Source organism: Cetorhinus maximus, unplaced genomic scaffold, assembly GCF_964194155.1.
Source record: "Cetorhinus maximus unplaced genomic scaffold, sCetMax3.hap1.1 HAP1_SCAFFOLD_72, whole genome shotgun sequence".
NCBI classification, from domain to species: Eukaryota; Metazoa; Chordata; class Chondrichthyes; order Lamniformes; family Cetorhinidae; genus Cetorhinus; species Cetorhinus maximus.
Window position 1 is genome coordinate 342534 of NW_027596106.1, and position 21146 is coordinate 363679.

Below are 21146 nucleotides of genomic sequence, written 5' to 3' on the forward strand. Positions count from 1 at the left end.
GCATTCCATAAATTTAGGTAGACCCACAATGCTGTTGAGGAATTCTCAGTCAGGTACCTGTAAAATTTTCCTGGTGGAAGTTCCTGGCACTATGTTCAACTGTCCGGAACTGCTTAATTAATCGAGCCTCTGCCACTCAAACTAGGCCTAGTGAGTTCTTGACCATTCTTTGAGGTCAAGCTGACATGCAGCTTCCTCCACGCCACAAGCCCCTATGTGCACAAATCCTCTCCCATACACACTGCCCCGAAACATCCCAATTGTCTCCACACGCTGGCGCAACTTTTCCTCCTGAATCTCTTCCCCATTTCGTCACAAACCGCTCCGCTATACATATCCCCTTCCCAGGGCCACGATCTTAATGGTCTCTTACTGCCTTCCCGCTGCATGGACTAGAAGGGTTGAATTAATTTGTGTGGCATTTGACTCTATGCACCTACCTAAGTCGTGCCTATTAATGTACCCCAGTGGCGGGAATCAGCTGGAGACTAAAGTGAACTCACATTTACAGGAAAGGGTAAAATGCTGGAGGTTTCCAGGATACAAGGTGTCTACAAAGTTTAGCATGTTTACCATCTGATCTGTGGTTATCATGGTTATTTGGAGCACTTAGTCGGTCTATTAATAGTTGCTTGTAACACAGAGCTGACCGGCTTAGACAGTTGCCATCCTGTCTGGCAGCCTTGGACCAGGTGTGAGAATCTGGCATTAACGTATCACCCAGCATAGGATCCAGCAGCTCACAGCCCATGTGCGTGGACAATACACAGACCGCCCACTCCTGAGTCTCTAAATATCACTCGTTCCATTCGATAGACACGGCGGGTTGGGTTTCAGTGTGATTGTGAAACCCGGCGCCAAATTGTCACTTAATGTGGAACAGCGACTCACCGTCTGTGGGAACAACGTAAAACTTCAGTGGCATGTTGTATCATGTGCCTTCAGAGACTCCCGTATATCCATAAGATGGAACAGCGTTCGCTGTAAACCTGCATCTGCATGCTAGTGACCACAGTTTGAGGCAGGGATTGGATGTTCCGCATAGAACTTTAAGCTGTAGATATTTGTGAATGCTTCAGTCTTGTCTCTTTAACTGACATACTTGGCTCCCCTTGATTTGTCGGGTTTTCTCCTTCAACTACTTATTTAGTTTCCTTCCACCACTAGACGTGAAAGGCCAGCAAAGCTTTCGTCAGAGCTTTTGGTAGTGGGATTACATATCTGTGTCTATCTCATGCCCCTGCTGGTTTTTCGATTGCCTGTAGACTTTAAGTATATCTTCGCCAGCTAAACTTCATTGCACAATATGCCTGGTCCTGTTCCTGATTCACTGACCCGTACAAAGCTTTGATCCATGATTCGTCCTTTGGCTTCATAGTAACGGTAGAGTGAGTGATAAACTGAGCCATGGAATTAAAGTTTGTGGTTGTATGGAACTCTGCTGCTGTTGATGGCCCACAGAGACTCATGGATGTCTAGTGTTCAGCTGCTCGATCTGTTCTCAATCATCCCCATTTAGCAGGATGGAGTTGGTCCTCAGTGAGAAGAGAGGGCTTATCTTTACAAGGACTGTACGGTGGTTACTCCCACCGATACTCTCGTGAAAAGATGCACGCCGTGAAGGCAGACTGATGAGGATGAAATCACGGTGTTTTCCCTCTTGTTCGTTCTATCAGATCGGGCGACATGTGAATTCTGAAAATATGTCCTTCCATGTTCTACTAAATCGTTGATTAGTGATGCTACCGAATCACTCAAGCTGTTCGGTATTCAGGTCCCCAACTGGGTTTCACTTTGTGCCATGAAACAATCAATACCTCTTGAAATTGCTGTTTAACATGGAGGAACACAGAGCTGGCGGAGCGACCAAGGTGGGTATCGGCGGGAAATTTCCGTTCCCTGTTTTTTCTTTTGGCATGACGCATCAAAGCGTCTGGAGTCTATGTTGAGGGCTCCTAGATCCATTAACATCCTGACCTTTCCAATTGTGCTGACAGACGATTGGAAAGCTATTGCGCTGTGGTGATGTCACCGGAATGGTAACCTAGAGGCCCAGAACAATACTTTGGGGGCATTAATTCTAATCCCAACACTGTACTTGGTGAAATTTAAACTCATTGAGGTATTGACAAATGGAAAGCTGGTCTCGGGAATCGTGACCTTGAAGCGATTGAGGTAAACACCGAACTGGTTCTCTCATGCGCTTCGGGGAAGGAAGTCTGCCGCCCTTACCTGACCTGGCCGACATGTGACTCCAGACACATAGTAATGTTGGTAACCAACAAAATCGCACAGATGTTTCAAAACCCCTACAATAACTTCCAAGAAAGAATGAAACCAGAATCATCACCAGACATCGACATGGGCAGCAGAAATAACAACTTAAACCCAGCCCTGCCAACTTGTGAAGTCCTCATTACTGACATGGGAGGCGTGTTGCCAAAATTGGCAGAGCAGTCCCACTGAAGAGTCAAGCAAGTGCCTGGCTCTGTCATTTTCACGGAATCAAAGCTTACAGAAAATGTCCCAGCCTCCACCCTTACCATCCCTAGGGTTCGCCGGTTCCACAGTCCGGACAGATCCACGTGAAGTGGCTGTACAGTGGAATAGATTTGGAAGGGAGATACACTGAGAAGTCTGATCATCGACTTTCGAACTCATGAAGAATCATCGCATAAGGTTACATATGGGCAATTAACCTCCTGCTGCTTGCTACATACAACAACAGCCATCCACATACACCCTCCCCCACTCAACTGATGACTCAGTGCTCCTCCATGTTGAACGCCACTTCGAGGGAGCACTCGATGTTTTTCGATGGCGCTCTGGAGCGCCACTTTATGCTAAGCTTTTCGAGTGCTAAAGGGAACAAATGCAAGACAGCTTATCTGGCAGCTGGGTTCGGAAGCAACATGAGGGCAGAAATAGCATACTTGAACCCGCCTACACCAATTTTTTGCCGCAATTGCATTTTTTCATTTCACTTGATAGCAATAAACACCTCAAAATCATTGTGGTAAAGAAGTCCAAACTTCACGATGAAGGTGCACTACAGCATGTTGTGTGGCGCTACCACTGTACGAAATAGGACAGATATTCATCAGCTCCATCAACACAAAACTGTGCACCTGTGCAGCCCTGTGGACCATCAATAGCAGTAGATTGTTTACTACCATAACTTGTGACTAAATAGCCCAGCGGATCGCCGATTCCGCCAATACCCTCATGGCAGGGGTGGGGTGGGTGCTGCTAGGGGATCAAGCCTGGTGCAATGAAGAGTGAAGGACGTCATGTCGGGAGCCGAATCAACCATATCTAAACATGTGGTGTCATTCTGGTGAAGATAAAACACAGGATTATTTACATCTAAAATAGAGTTGGCAACATCCAATAGGCAGAGAAAAGCGATCCCACAATCAATGGATCAGATCTAACCGTTGCAGTCCTGTCACTCCCAGTCACTGATGGAGGAGGAGGCTACTCAATAATTGGTCAGTGCAGCATTTCAGTGCAGCAGTCAAATCTGAGGCATTTGCAAAACCTTCAGTCAGAAATTCTGAGTGGATAATCCATCACAGCCTCCCGCTGAGCGCCCCGGCATCATAGCTGCCAGTCGTCAGCCAATTCGATTCATTCCACGTGTCATACAGACACTGGATACTGCAAAAGGTATGTGCCCTGAGAATATTCAAGCAGTAGTGCTGAAAAGTTGTGCCGCAGAACTAACTGCAGCCATTACCAAATTGTTCCAGTGAAGCTTGAAGACTGGCATTTACCCGACAATTCCCGGAAGAGAATACCAGGCAATGACCATCTCCAAGTCAGTGAATCCATCCATCTCTCCTTGACATGCAGTGGTATGGCCATTTCTGAATCCGCAACATAAACATCTTGGTTTTTGCATTGACCAGAAAAAGAACTGGAGCAGCCAGAAAAATGCAATGGCTAAAAAAGCAGATCAGTGTTCTGAGTACAGTTCATCTCCGGACTTGCAAAGGCTGTTCACCATCTCCAAGGCACCAGTCAGTATTTTAATGGTATATCCTTTGCTTACCTGAATTAGTGTAACAACAACACTCAAGAAGCTCGACACTATTCATGACAAAGCAGCGAGTTTGACTGGCACTCCACCCAGCACCTTCAACATCCACTCCCTCCAACCGTGGGCACTTATTGGCACGACAATATGCCATACACGATGTACATTAACAACTCAGCAAGGCTGCTTACACGGCAACTTCAAAAACCGCGACTTCTACCACCTAGAATGACAACGGAGCACTTGCATGGGAACATTACCTCCAAGCCACACGCTATCCTAATTTAGAATATATTGTTATTCCTTCAGTGTCGCTGGATGCAAATCTTGGAACTCCCTCCCTTACAGCAATGTGAAAGTAAAGGACGACATTTGAAATCCACATCTCGAATTTCCCTAATTGCTCCATATCCATGGTTGTTAAAATCCAAAGTTTGGTTTCTCCGATGCTCAGCCTTTGCCCGAGTTTCTATCGGTTCCTGTGCCAAGCAGTTTCCTATTTCCCCGTCGGAATATGTTATAGCACAGAAAGAGAAGAGCGCACTTTGTCCACGTGTGCATACCAGTGTAAACAGCCCACAGAAACATCGGACAGTCTGACTTTATCTCACCTTACCATCAGTTCCATCTACCCCTTCCTATTTCAGGTTCTTGTCCAGCCATTTAAAGTATATAGATACAGAGCTGGCAGAAGACTGGAATTTCTGCTGCGAATAAGTCGCGTCCTGCCTCGACATGTCTCCACCACCGGGCTTAAATGTGGATTGTGATGGGATCTTCCGCTACGTCAATACGTACAGCCCGAATACAAAATTCAATCGGCATGAAACGGTCCACTAAAACGCTGCTCGCTTGAATGCCCGCCTCCTAACCCTGCTTTCCAACAGTTTAACCATTCAGTCCCTATACAACCGATAACAAAATGGTAGCAGTATGCGCCATATACAGGTGCTGCAGCCAGTCAACAAGACCCCTTCGACAGTATCTGCCAAACAGCAAACTCAACGACCTAAACTTACAAGGGCAGCAAGTGCAAGAGGGCACAATATCCTACAAGTTCCCCTCTAAGCCACATCCAGTTCTGATTTGTAAATATATCACAGTTCCTTCATATTGTCGGGCTCCAAACCCAGTAACTGTCTGCCTAACGGTGCTATGGGTGTAGCTGCAAAGCATGAACAGCAGCCGTTCAAGAGGTTAGCTTGCCGCAGGTTTCTGGATGACAATGAGCGATGGGGATTACATTCTGGTACCTCCAGTGATGCGTCCACCCTGTGATCGAATAGCAATGAAATCGGCTCAGATTCGAAAAGAGAATTTTTGTTTAACATTCCGTTTATAAATAAAGACATGTTTCCTGAAACCCTCATTGGATTACCAGAAAAGATGTGTATCCATTTACTCTTACACTGAGGTTCCATGTCAGCTTGAAGAAGAGTTATTCGTCTATTGATAAAGCACTTCACAACTTTCCATTCGTAATGGAAGCAAAATACTGCAGACGCCCAGACCTGGGATCAACAGAAGGTGTTGAATATTAAAAACTCATTGGCCGGGCAGCATCTGTGCAAAGAGAAACAGAGTTTGTTTTCCGTGGGCAATATGACGTCTTCTGAGCAATACAGTCAACGTGTCGAGTCCGTATGACTCTGCATCAGAACAAAGGAAATATAGAAACGTGGTGAAATATAAGCTGGTTGAGGGGGGTGGGAGAACTAGAGCTGGATAGAGCGCCAGTGATAGGTGGAGGGAATGAAGAGATTGCCAAAGATGCAAGACAGAAAATGCCAAAGGGGTGTTGACAGTGGTAATATCATCTAAGGCATGTGCTAATGGTGACAATAATGGTAGAAAGCAGGACAAGCAATTGACAAACGGTCCTACTGGGGCTGTAGTGGGTGGTGGTGGGGCGGGGTGGGGGGGGAGGTGATCGAAACGGGCAAAAAAGTGCAGGTGAAAAGATAGATCGAAATGAATTTAAAATAGGTGGCAACACATAAATATATTTACTAAATTTTAAATTATTGGAAAAAGGGGGACTTAACATTGACTCCGACAACTTCAGGTCATGAACACTCTCCTCCATCCCCACCCCCTTTCCGATACCCCTTTTTCCAATAATTTATAATTTTGTAAATATATTTTTTATTTCCCACCACTTTATAAATTTATTTTGATCTTTCGTTTTACCTCCACCTTTTAGCCCATTTTGATCCCTTCCCCCCAGCTCACCCCCACTAGAGCAATCTGCCCCTTGCTTGTCCTGCTTTCTACCCTCAATGTCGCCATTAGCATATTCCTTAGATAACATCACCGCCGTCAAATCCCTTTTGGTATTTTGTCTATAACACCTCTGGCAATCACTTTGCTTCCACCTATCACTGGCGCTCTATCCAGCGCTGCCTGTCCCAATCCCCTCAAGCAGTTTATATTTCACCACATTTCTATATTTACTTAGTTCTGATTAGGAATCATACGGACGCAAAACGTTAACTGTGCTCCTCTCCGCAAATACTCTCAAATCTGCAGTTTTTCCGGATTTTTTTGTTTATTGTACAGATTTCTAGCATCTTCAGTATTTTGCCTCTATGGCTTCTTCAGAAATGAGTCCCGAAACGATCCAAAAGAAAGTCATATTAGAATCGAGACATGAACTGCGTTTCTCAAACAGTTGCATGTTTTCACTTCTTTACTCCCCTATTCAACATTGAGTGCAACAATTTTGTATCATGATGAAGATCTCTCCATGGAGCCAGAGGGTTGGACGACGGGTCAAATCGGATGCCATAAATGTCTTTTAACCAATAGAGAAAATGATGGCAAAAATCAGAGTGAACTACCAGCTTTTGGAGACGCTGAACAGAATGTCTTGATGCAGGTTAAACAAAATAAATTATTTGGTACTCTGTGTTAGGGGGAAGAATGTAAATGAGAATTTATGGTAAGGGAAAATTCATTATAAGGGAATGCATTACTTAAATTAGAATCTATAGGCAGGCCAGTGCAATTCAGTAAATTAACAATTAAATCGTTAAACAGGATGAACCTTATACAACTCACAAACTTTGTACACCCTCAGGGTTTGCAATCTCCAGCAAGGTCCTCGGAGTTAGACCGGAGTCAGAGGATGGCAATAACAGAGATTAAGTGTGTTCTTCAACAGATACGGGAAGGACAGATGGTCCCATCTTAGATAGGAAGGCAAGTCTATGCCTGGGTGAATGTAGGGTTACGTTTGTACCAGAGAACTGTTTGCTTAATGTAAACCTGTTTGTTGACCAGATCGGAATATGTTCTTGTATGTGACCAATAATATATAAATATGGTGAACACTTGCAGCTTAGCGGAGTACTGTCTCAAGCTGCATTGAGATGGTGCCCTTCTTGAAATTGCTCGAATAAACGACCGTAACGTGTGCCTGAGGCTCCTGTGGTCCGTCCATCAAAGACACCACAACAATTTCGCGCTGCGAGCAGGGTAATTGGACCGGATCCTCGGGACGGCTCGACAAACTGGGTGAGTATATTCATTTAACACCCGTAGTAACTGCAGTAAGCCTACCCGACAACAGTCCGGGTCAAGTATCAAGGAATCAAGAGGAGGACTCAGGACAGGAGATAGGAGGCGCCATGGGTAATAGGCGGAGCCATGCAGGCGGGCAAGCGCCTCCAAAGCCCCGCAGGAAGACGGGAAACATTACCCAGTTGAGAGGAGGCAAAGCCATGCTGCCATGGTTACGGTTTAAAATATAACCATAACCGAAGCTGCGCAGGGAGGTCAGACCCCAGTTGAGAGGTCGCAGAGCCGTCCTGGCATGGTTACTGTTTGAAATATAACCATAACCGAAGCCGCGCAGGGAGGCCAGGCCCCAGTGAAAGCGCACACAGATACCTCTGATAACTACGTTGGTAGGACCGTGCGAACGTATCGCTCAGAGAGAAATGAAAAAATAGGAACTAAATGCAGTCGGGGTAACAAAATAGGGCCATGGAACTCGACTGGGGAACCGTGGACTCCATTACGAGCTTCATAGCGGAACAACAGTCGAAAATAATCATTAAAATGCGGGGGGGGTGGAACTCACAGGGAACCCCCGGAGACCAAAAACAGTGGTGGTTAGAGCATCAGAAAAGATAAGGAAAGTAATTGATGATGGTTATTATCACACTGTACCTACAGTTGTGCAGAAGGGTTAATAATAAATTCCAATCGATGAGAGAGAGAGAAACAAAGTCAGATCCAGGACAGATCAGAACAGTGGCAGCAGCAGTCTGCAGTGACACTGATCAAGAGGGGCAAAGCTCCGAAGGAGAAAACTATGATGGGCCTGAGGCAGTTCCGCCCTCATACGAACCAACCGCCCCACTGAGCCCATTGAATCGAATGGCTCCTTTGGCAATAAGCGTTCGGAAAAGTAAAGTCAGGAAAGGCGAATTAAAACCCGAAGGGAGAAAGGGGGCTGATGAATAGGGGGTGGTTAAAGATATTGAGAGGGTTATGGAGAAGGTTAATCACGTCCCATTCAGCCCGGGGGAGAAACAGGTTTTGCATAAATAACTGCTGAGACTTAAAACTCGGAACAACAACCCAGATTTTTTGGACCAAACTGTGGGAAATGCAGGATTCCCATGCAATGCCACCCCTCGATACTCACGTACTTGCGAAGGTTAAATGCCCAGGGGATATTTGGGGAAGATTATCCCTGCAGTCCAGGTGTGCAGACTGGGCGAAAACTTGGGGCCGTCCCAGACCGGGAGAAGGCGACAGGCCTGCACAGGGAGTTTGAGAGAGCAGTAAAGGAAGCCTTGCGGGAGGGAGAGATGTATTGCGAGTGTATAAACTCTCGTGCGGGATGACGAGGTTTTCCTGAAAATGTGGAAGGATGATTGGGACCCGAAATGTCCGCTACTCAATTTTGTGTAACTTAAAAAAACGAATTGACCTAAGTTACAACAGCTGCTTGTGCTGGAGAGAGAGAAAGAGAGAAAAGGGGCGTACCCTTAACGGAGTTAATAAGCAGTGACAGGCAGGGGGAATGTGAGCTTTCGTCAGTTTGATTGTCCCTATAGGTGGAGCCTTCAAGATCCCTTTATTTCCCCCACTGCTATTTGAAGTTTCGTTTAGAATATGAGAGTTTAAAGTCGTTAAGTAAAGGATACAGGAATATGAATACATACCTGGAAATAGATGTTTGTTTGTCTGCAAGGAAGCATTCGTATGTGAGATTTAATGTGTTTTCTTCCGTAAATTTGTGTGTGCAATTCAGTACTTTAGGTTTGAAAGCCCCATGTTAGATTAAAGGAGAAGTATACTAAAACATTCCAAAGTTTTGAGTATAAGATTTGAGTTGAGATTCCTAGCAAAATAGGGTCGCAATTTGCAGGTATCATGAAGCCAGACCGGGTTAGCTGAACCAAACTTTGTATCACCCCTTTTGCAGACTAGCATCAACAGCCTCCAAGCTGATTCGGATTGACACATACGAGTTACATTAACTCATGCGCGTTAGTGTTCTAAAATTCTGAGGGAAAGAAGTACCTGAAGTTCAACGGATTCTAGGAAAAGCAAAAGGCATAAACACAAGGTCTAGGCAGTCAGCAACTTCAAGAAGGCCTTGGTTCAATGGCGGATTTAGTCAACATGTGCAGTTGGAATTCAGTGCAGGGATAGGATGTACCTCGAATCTAAAAGGGCTAACTCCACTTTAAAGGCAGCATATCGTTCCCTAACTGTTTTCTCTGAAAAAGGTGGAAGACAATATATATCGAACAGAAACGTTCCCATCAACTGAACCTTTCCTTTCTCAGCATGTTCTATTTCCGATTTCCCTTTGTTATTTTCCCATCTATTCTAAATCCTCTGATGGAATGCCCACCGTTACATAAATTCCTTTCCCGACACTTGATTCAGTTGGAACAACGCAAGCCACATAATTAGAGCGCACTTCAGAAACTCCTCGCCCAACACTGCCCTTAAGTAAGTATGTGATATGACATCCACAATTATCACAAATTTATAGATTTTTCACTTCCCTATAAGTTAACTGCCAATTTGCACTTCCACATGTTCCGAAATAGTTGGTGATGTTTAGACTGCACAAACAGTAGCATTTCACACCTAATCATTCTTACCTGCACCCGAATAGGGAGAACCAATTGCTCCGAATGCTCTGAAGTGCTGGTAAAGGCACTGAGGCAAATAGGTAAGGCAAGCCCCAAGAAGTATAGTGAAAGAGAGAGGAAAAGAAAGAGATTGTATGACAAGAAGAGTGAGGCGCCTGTAATTTATTTTTATACTCATTGACGGGATGTGGGCTTCTCTGGCTGGGCCAACATTCATTGCTCACTCATAGTTGAATTTAGAAGGTGGTGGTGTGCTGCCTTCTTGAACCGCTACAGCAAATGTGCTGTAGGCACACCCAGAGTGCTATTATGAAGGGAGTTTCAGGTTTTGGACTCAGCGACATTGAAGGAATGGCGATATATTTACAACTCAGGATGGTGAGCCACTTGGAGGTGAACTTCCAAGTGGTCGTTTTCCAAGCTATCTGCTGCCCTTGTCCCTCCAGATGCTGCTGGTCGTGGTTTTGGAACGGGCTGTCGAATGACACATAGTGAATGCTTGCAGTGCATTTTCCGCATGGTACACACTGCTGCCACTCTGTGTCGATGGTAGAAGGAGTGAATGTTTGTAGTTAAGGTGCCAATCAAGCGGTCTGTTTTGTCCTGGACGGTGTCAAGCTTCCTTACTGTTGTGTGAGCTGCACGTGTCCAGGCAAGATTCCAGGAGAATTCCATCACACACCTGACTTGTGCCTTGTAGATGGGGAAAAGGTTTGGTGGAGGCAGGCGGTGAGATACTCGCCGCAAGCCTCCCAAGCTCTCAGCTGCTCTTGCAACCACAGTATTAATATGGCTAATCCAGTTCAGTTTCCGGTAAATGGTAACCGGCAGGATGTTGATATTTTATGTTTCGCTAAATCCGTTGTGACACCATGCCCCACAGGTTGAAGCATCAACAGTGAATCAAACACTCAGCTTAACTTGGTTTGGTGCTCAAACCTCCAAATGGATTTTGAGTGTAGACAATATCTATTCTACTGAGTGCACCCCTGTTGCTGGAGTTCATTTCTGTTAAATGGTCTTTTTTTCCAACCTATTCTATGTCAGAGCATTTTTTAGCATCGAATGATTCTTTATCGCTCATTTAGCATCTCCTTTTTATTGTAATAGACACCAGTGTATAGTTTTTAATGTTGCCTACAGAAATTCATTTTCGGTGTGACATTTGAGACGTTCTGCTTCTGCCTATTTTCCATGTGAGTGCTTGTGAGAAAGTCACTGCGCAACGAGTTTCTCTGCTGATAATTTAATTTGTGCAGGATGTTCTGTGGTCTGTTACTGGATGCACAGAAAGTTGGTTGAAATTTACAAATGATATATTTCCTTCTCATTTATAAATTCGACTAAAGTCCCTAAGTGGGTTACCATTTACCGACGAGTGAGGCACGAGCGATATAATGCTCCAGACAGAAATCTCAGCGAGTGTAGCAATCTTAAATTCTGGTCTCTGTCAAATGTTGCACATTCCTGAGTTCAGTGGGAGTGATAAAGTTCATAGCGTGTTTTTGATTATAGTTAACAATTTGCTTTGTGCCAGTGAATCTTTGAATACGACATGAATACGACCCTTTTTGTGTTACACAGACTCTGAGAAGGACATACACATGGCCCAATGGGCTGTCCCACCCCCTCCATCCGATCAGCAACAATAGCTTATTCTATCTCTCCCTCTTTCTCCGCCTCTGACTCCCTCTCTCTCTCTTTCTCTCTCTCTCTCTCTTTCCCTGTCTCTCTGTTTGTCTTTCTTTCTCTTTATTAAATATGTAATATTTGTCGTTTCGCTCTTTTCCATAACCGAACCTATGTCTGAGGAGTGTTGGGAGATTCACGTCAGCGCCTTCAAAATAATCATCCACAAATTCTTCAATCAATTCGGATTCATCTCCTTTGTTCCTCGTGACTAATCATCTACAGCCAGCTTATCGATTATGTAATCTTTAAAAACCTTTATCAAATTTATTCAATTAAATGTTACAACGATCTTATCCTTCGCTGTGTTTGTTGTGGTATAATCTTTCTTTGCAAAACCAAATGCAGGGAAGTTATTCTTCTTTCTGCCTTCTGCTTCCATGCGTATAACCTATGTTCCAAAATTGTTGAAAGCGAAACTATGTATGAACATCGGACTTATGATATGAACTGGGCGATTATACCCTTCGAGCCTGCTCCGTCATTCGAGAAGATCATGGCTGAATATTGATTAAAGAAAATTACAAATTGTCAGGTCCTATCAAGATTTACTGTTTGTGTCGCTACCATCAAAACTCAGTTCCCTAGCATAGTGTAAAGGTTGACAACACATATACAATGGGGGTTACCGGAGTGTTTCCTTTATAAAGAAAGCATTGATCAAGTGAGCCATTCTTTTTAGATATGAGATTGTTAAGGGAGTAATATTAACTTTCATGATATTATTTTTACTCATTGTAAAACAAGGTTAATATTGGGTTTGCATAATTTGTGTGTGTGTGTGTGTGTGTGTGTGTGAGAGAGAGTGTGTTTGACTGTGTGGTGTGTGTGAGTGATTTAGTGAATTGGAGACAGCTGGTCTAGAAGTTTGGAAGTATGAAAATGTTAGGTAGAAAGGGGTTTGAAATGCGACATATGTAAACATGTCTGAAGCCTTAGAATGTCAGGCGTGAGGGGAATTTGACTTTTTTGGTACACCAGTGCAGTTGCAATTTCAAAGAGGTAGGGGATGTTTACATCTAACAAGCGAAGGACTCGCAGTGTGTTTATTTATCCCAAATGTTTCTGACAACATTAGCAGAATGAAATGATTATATTACGCAAAAGGAATTTTCAAAGTGAAATACGAAAATGGAATTTACAGATTCAACAGAGAGAAAAGCTAGAGAATTGAGAATGAAAGGCTATGTTTGAAGAGGCACTGGGACATCGAGCCGAAGCTTACGAAAGAGCCTCGAGCCATATCTGCCTGATTCTGCTGCGTCTAGCCCTTAAAGGTGAAAACTGAGTTGGCCTGCCTTTCTAACTTTAACATCTTTTTTGGACTCTCGGGAGTCAGTTTAGGCAGGAATATTATTATTTACTAGAGTATTAAGTAGCTGCAATATATTGTATGTGTTTGGCATCTTTCCTTTTTTTTTAATTCAAAAATTTAAAAGTCTAAAGTTCATGGTGAACTTAATAGTTCTGATCTCAGTGCTCAGTATTCTCGTTATAAGTGCAAATAGGTAAACAGTTTTATTCGGTGAACCAAGTTTCCCCTCGTGGATTTGAGTCAACCTTGCACACAGCCTCTGCTGCGTCACAACAGGGTCAGCAGCACTGAACGGTTTAGGAGACGACAAATGAGCTAATGTGGGAAGCGCGAACACTCCCGATGCCCGGGCCCCGCATGTGTGCGGGAAGTGTCTCCAGCTGAAGCTCCTTGAAGTCCGGATTTTGCAGCTGGTGCGGCGGCTGGGGACTCTGTGGAGCGCACGCGAGGCAGAGAGTACCGTGCATAGCACGTACAGAGAGGGTGCATAAGCGCCATCTAAAAGCCCACAGGCAGGAAGGGAATGGGTGACCACCAGGCAGAGCAAGGGGACTAGGCAGACAGTGCAGGAATCTCCTATGGATATTACCCTAAAAAACAGAAATACCGCTTTGGATACTGTTGAGGGGAGTGACCTCTCAGGGGAAAGCAGCGACAGCCAAATTCGTTTCACCACGGTTAGCCCTGCTGCACAAGAGAGGAGTGAAAGCTGTTGGAATGCAATGTTTATTAGGGATTCAATTGTAAGGAGAATATATAGGCGTTTATATGTCCGCAAACGAGTCTCCAGGAAGGTATGTTGCCTCCCTAGTGCTATGGTCAAGGAAGTCTCAGAGCGGCTTCAGGACATTCTGAAGATGGTGGGCGAAAAGCTAGTGGTCGTGCTACACATTAGTACAAGCGATGTAGATGAAAAAAAGCACGTGGTCCTAAAAGCAGAATGCCGGGAGTTAGGAAGTCGTTGGAAAATTAGGACCTCAAAGGAAGTGATCTGAGGTTCATAAGGAGTGCCGCTTGCTAGTCAGAGTAAAAATAGGATGATATATTGGATGAAAATTTGGCTGACGATATGGTGTGAAGGGGAGGGTTTCTGATTCCAGGGACATTGGGACTGGTTCTGGAGGAGGTTGGACCAGGTTTCATGGGACGGGATTCACATGGGCAGATCCAGGACTGATGCCCTCCGGGGAATATTTGGTATACTGGTTGGGTAGGGTAAGCTGGCAGGGAACATGAAACGGACTGTAAAGGTTTCTATTGGCATGTGAAGAGAAAAAGTTGGGTGAAGACACATGCAGGTCACTGACTGAAAGAAACAGGGGATTTTGTAATGGGTGTGGAAGAATAAAATACATCTACAGGTCAACTAAGGATTAAACAATAGCATCATAGTGGAATAGTACAGCACAGTTCCCTCTCTAGTTAGCACCATAGTGGAATACTACAGCACAGTTCCCTCTTTTGTTCTAGCAGGCACACCTGCAGCTGCCAACTAATTGAGCAGGAAAGGAGAAAAGGAGTATCATAAACAAGCTTCCTAGAATCCTTGAGACAAGGCTAGGATGTCTGCCCCCAACACAAAGAGAGAGTATCAAGCAATGGTCATCTGTTCTCTAGAGTGTTCACCCCCTAGCACTAAAGATAAGGTCAAGCATCGTTATCTATTCGCTGTTTCACTTTTCTATTACCAGATGGGCTTCCCCCAATATCCTGTATAGTCATAAATTAGAATAGTCTAATTATGTGTTGCATGCCAAAGACAATGATTCTCAAAGTAATTAATTACTGAAGTTTAGACAGTCTTATCACCTTCAAGCTCTTTGATATGTACGACTTTTACTATAAATATGTGTGTACTCTGATGCATCCTCAGAGTGTCAGCTAGCTACCTTGTATGGTACTGGGCTCTCCGTTATATTACGATTTAATATAGGCTTCCGAGACAAACCTCCTGGATCTGAATGTTCACTCTGTTTTCCGTGACAAATTGGCGACGAGGATGGGATCCGACTGAAGTACAGTAACCTCTTAAGTTAAAGAGATGTTTGAAATCCTGGGCAGTCGGATCTCTAAAAAAAGAACCCTCGCGGAAAAAAGGAGAGGAATACCTCTCCCAAGTTAGGGAGAGTGCGAACTGCATCCTAGCTGAAAGGGGCTTGCAGTGAATTAGCGTCCCAACTGAGAAGGGGACGGCGAGTGAAAGGGTAGCTACCGACCAAGGAGACTTAAGTGACCCAAAGAATCGGAGGACTTGTTAAGGAACTCTTAAACACCGGTGAGTGCATAGGGTAGGAAACGTGCCGCACTGTTAATTGTGTTATCTTTTCAGAAAAATGGGAGGTCGCAACAGCAGAGAGCCATCTGCCGCCTCCCCGGTTCCACGGGGTTCCAAAAACAAACCAAAGCCAGAGCCCAAGTCAGGAACTTTGAAGATGAGCAAGAAAACGGAAAAAACATATGAAAATGGTAACCAGGGTTCGACAAAAGGTAGGAGGCCCGCTGGTCCCTCCGGGGTCGCCAGCCGACATTGTTGTAAAAGAGACGGGTGATGACAGGTATGCGGTGCCTTTTAGCAGTGACTTATATGGCTGGACACACGGGGAATGGCTGTATGGTGGGAGTTTTAAAATACCCCTCATCCAGGCCTGATGGGATGGAGTGGCTAATGGGGCCAGAGATCCTACTTGGGATTTTGATTATATGATGGGTTGTTTGGAAAAATGGATGGGAGTAAAAAAAGTAGTAGTAGTATGAACAGGGGTTCGGGTGCCCTGGAGGTGAAAAGTAAATAATTTCTGTGTTTTCTTTTGTGTCCATTACGGTCCTGAAATTGTCCAATATGTTTCTGTTTGGGTTAAATGGACTCAAAGTAAAAGAGAGAGATTCCCACCAGCTGGAACTTCTAATTGGGACAAATTGAGCACTAATAATATGTTTTAAGGGAGGTAGATAGTCCGATACTGAATTTTCTGTAACTTAAAAAAAAATGAATTGATCTAAGTTACAAGAGCTGTTTGTGCTGAAGAGAGAGAGAGATAGAGAGAGATAGAGGGTACCGCTAGGGGGTTAATGAGCAATTTACAAGCAGCAGCAGAGAAAATGTGAGCTTTCGTCAGTTTGAAGGTCCCTATAGGTGGAGCCTTCAAGATCCCTTTATTCCCCACTGCTACTCGAAGATTCGTTTAGAGTTAAGTTCAATATTGTAGGAGTATCGATACATACCTTTATATATACGTTTTTTTGTGTGCAATGAAGTATTTGTATGTGAGCTTTAATGTGTTTTGTTCCCTGAATTGTCTTTTGTGTGTGTAGTTGAGCACTTTAGAGACCAAAGCCCCATATTAGATTAAAGGAAAAGTTTATTCAAATATTCCAAAGTTTTGAGTATAAGGTTTGAGTTGAGATTTCTGGCAAAAATCGTAATTTGAAGGTAGTGTAAAGATAAAACAGGACTTGCCTTTGTTTGAGATGAACCAACCGTTGTACCACCCCCTCGTTGGGAATAACCTTCATCATCAGCTTCCAAGCTGATTGGGATTAATACATACGAGTTAGTATTCTAAAATTCTGAGAAAAAGAAATTGCTTGAAATTCAGAAGGATTCTAGGAAAACGAAACGACATAAACACAAGGTCTAGATGGTTCCAATCGATAGAAAGAGGTTTCATAAGAAGAGGTGAATTAAATATTGAAGGAAATCTGCTTTCCAAAAGCACTGGAGTTTGAATTTGGGACAATCCTGAGATGTAAATTGCAGTGTAATTTAACAGGTTACTTTTTAATCACTAGGATGCTATCTAAGATAAAGAAAGTGTCGATAAATATACTTAAATTATAACTTGGATACAAATCATTACACATGAAAAAGAGGTTGTTTTAATTTTGATAGTTACAGTTCTTACAAAGTTTAAAAATTTGAGGTTTGTTTCTTGATAAAGTTCTCAAAAGGGACTTTTCATTTTAAAAGGTCTGACAACAATTGGCACTAATTGAAATTCTGCAAGCTTTTGTGTTTGTAAGTCTGTTCCCAAAATATGAAGCTAAGCTCAAGGCCTTGGCAAAGTTTGGCTGAAATCCAATTTTTGGCCGAGTTAATGAATCTGGGATAATTTTAAAAGGAAAGGGTCAGACACAATTTAGTGGGTTTCTTTTAAGACAATAAAATCTTTGAGAAGAAGAAAAGGAAGCAAAACTTGTCAATACCTGATTTCTGTTTTTAAAACTGTTATGAGAATATTTTAAAGTCTCTCCAGGCAACCTGAACAAGATAAGATGGTAGCAGTTGCTAGTGTAATATGGTATGTGGCAAGTACGAGAATGAGTTAGGGAAAGAGGACATTATGTACAAACTGTTATAAGGGAAATTAATTTGATAATCTGGCCATCAACTGAAGCATTGGAACTGCACAGGGGGAGATATGCAAAGATCTAGAGACAGAGATCCCCGTTGAAATGGAATAGTTAATAAGGCCTAAAGAGTAAGGAAACATTTCAAACAATCAAGACAATAGAGAAACTGAACTCCAGAGAACCTTAGGATGAACATGGCAAGGAAATGACAATTAGAGGTAAAGGGAAAGCTGGAAAAAGGCTAAATAGATGTATTACTGACTATATTAATGTGCCTGCAAGCTACAAAAAGTAAAACTACAGGATTAACAGCTTGATGACAGGCGGGATTAAGCGGCTCCCAAAGAGAACCATCACTGGAAGTGAAAATACTGAGCCATTGAAAGATAGGATAAGAACGTCCATTGTTGAGTTGTTTAAGGAATTGAGGTCTGACATGAGACAGCAGCAGGAAAGAGTAAACTGGAAGGAGTTTCTTCAATTGGATTCAGATCAGGGAACTCATTTCACAGGGAGAGACATTAAAGAAGTGTGTAATCTTAGGGAGATTAAACAGGAATTCCATATTCCTTACCACCCCCAGAGTCCAGGGATGGTGGAAAGGTGGAACTAAACTTTAAAAAAAAAACATCAATCAAGAGACAGGGAACAGCCCTGTATTCTAATGCACCGTGGGCTACACGAAGCAGGATCGCCGGGTTCACCCCATTTGAAATGATAACAGGTAAGGGCCATGCAATTACCTGAAGGTATCATAGTAGGAAGTGTAGGGCCACTAAAAGGAAAAATATAGCGCAATGTAAGGGAATTAAGTAGGCAATTACATAAGTTGAGAGAGTAAGTTAGAGACTGACAGATGATTAAGGATATTGAAACAGGCAAATCGAAAGAGCAACAATGGACCATACCAGGTAAATATGGAGGTGATACATGCGCACTTGTAGATATGAGAACGGGAAGTAAATGGATGCATTACACACAGTTAAAGATACATGGCAATTGACCTAGCGGTAACCCAGAGAACGGGAGCGAATGTTAATGTCTCCACAGATCTACGATCCTGGTCGTGGGCCTATCAGTACTGGCAACAAGGTCGGGGAAAATCACTGCTCATCCTGCACAGCAGGAGGAACTTTGTTACAGCATGGACAGTGCCGAATGGCTCGCAACGGGGAATGATAAATGTAACAGTAGGAGAACAAGTGCTTTCAAATTGTAGTAAAGGTTTGCTTCAGATCGAGCATGGGAGGTCCGCCAATACCCAGCCACCTCCCACCTCTACTTTCACAGTCTGAGTAGAGATAATTGAAGCCCCTCAAACCACACCGACTGATCCATCTTGTCAGACTATGCATCCGGGACCGACGAATGGTTTGGTACTAGTTAAACAGAAGTTTTGTATCATAATGTACACCATGAGCTGCTACCCGTGGTCTTGAATGTATCCGGTGTCGTCCTGCCCCAGTGGTGCTCAACCCATACCCAAGCACTCTATACGTCTCTGACGCTCCAGTTGATGACTGAAGCAGTTCAGTTCAGTGGCGAGACGCGATCAGGCTTGGGACGGAACCGCGTTAAGCGTAGCCTGATAAATGATGCCACTATAATATTCAACATTGTTGGACATCATTGGTTTATCCAAAGCCTGGCTACCGTGCTCGAAAGTCATGCGGGGATTATCAATAAATTAACTGAAATAAGGAAAAATATTTCAGATAAAGCGAGCAGAAATCATGTTTGAAACACCTATGGATCTTGGGCACTGGAACAAGCCCGAGAACGTTTAAGACAGACTAAAGAAGGGGTATTCCATTCAGGGGTTAACTAATGAGCATATATTGAATCTCTCACGACACAAGAATCATGACTTGACCGGTTGCCAGCTCATGGGTTAAACACGTGTATGTAGAATGAATGTTGAATGTATAGTGAATAGTACTATGCTAATAAGCATTGTATTAGTAATACCTGTCATACCTATATCAATGACATAACCCAGGCATGACGCCAACAATGAGTGCTGGTACGGGACCCCAGCCATGGCGCCCATTTGTACACCCACAAATGGACTTTATACAAATGCCTGAATGGATGGAATATAATTATGTTTCAGTTTAAGTATGTTTGTTCTCGCGATGGGTGGAGGCGTATCCCACCCGACGAAATGATGCTGTTGTTGTTGTAAAATTGTTTTTTCATTTTACTGCTAAAGTGATAAAGGAACTGTTGAAGGCCTTACAATGCAACCATCACCTTTCCTGCCCATACCACCCCCAGTCTACTGGAGCGGAGGAAAGACAAAATGGTATTCTGAAAAACAAACTAAATTATGTGAAGAAACTGGTTTGAAATGGCCTGAAGCTCTAACCTTGGCGCTCATGTCTATGCACTCTCGCCCTAACCGTACCACCTCCCCCTCTCCTTATGAAGCTGTAATGGGATGTCCTATGCGCCTCCCAGTGACCCCACCCTTGTCTGCTAGGGAGGTGGACATCTACGCTATGGATGAGGGATTGATTACATACTGTATAGTGCTCACTAATTCTATCAAGAGCTTACATATACAGGTAGTAGAAGCTCAGAAAAAGCCCACCATTGAAGACTGCCATCAATACAATCCCGGGAACCTAGTCCTAGTGAAGACCTTCAGTAGAAAGAACTGTTTGGAACCTCGATGCGAAGGGCCTTTCCAAGTCCTGCTCACCACCCATATGGCCGTGAAGGTTGGAGGACGCCCTTGTGGATCCACACATCGCACGTCCAGTGGACGCTGACCTTGGACGGAAGGGCTTGTGCAAGAAATTTAACTGAGCCGTCAGAATGCTGACTCTGATTTGGATCCTGTCCTGCGTGGTCCTTGCGGGGGCATGGAATACCAATTCTGCGGTTCAACGAATGCAGGCTGTAGCCTCGCAAGTTAATCGGACTGAATGTTGGATTTGTACTCATCTTCCTCTTTGTGAAACAGCAACTGAATTGCATGAGAGGGTGGAAAGAACCCGACCTTGTGTTGCTAACAACTCGACCGGCCCAGAAGATTAAAGGGAAGGAAGACTGGGTCCACGCCACTCGTTGTAAAAAAAAAACATTGTCCGGCAGTCCTATAACAGTCCTTACCAGTGAACAAATTTGCATTTTGTATCGGATACTGCCTTTTGCTATATTCTGTCTTTTTGCTATATTCTGTGAAGTATACCCAAAAGATTCTCACTCCAACACCTTGTTGTCTTTATGGCCCGCCTATGCTAGACAAGTAGGACAGGGCGCCTGTTGGATATGTGCCCAGACTCCCCAACATGGAGGCGTGTCGAGCACCTATCAGGCAAAACCAATGACTGAGGAAGAAGTGAAGTATTTCACAAATTTCCACACCCAGTCAGCTGATGCAGAATCCAATATGTTTAGGGGATGGTCGCGTCACTCTCCACCTGCTAATAGGTGGAACTATACAGATCCTGGGATAAGAATCAAGCCTACTCAAGAGCCGATAAAAGTTGGTGTTCAAACCTTGCAAGCGGCACCTATAACCTGGGAAACACTAGATGCCATTACACCATATAAACTAGCCCTGGTAGTTATGATCCTCAAAATCCTCTAAATTGTACATACTGGGTTTCTGGTGAATAAGCAT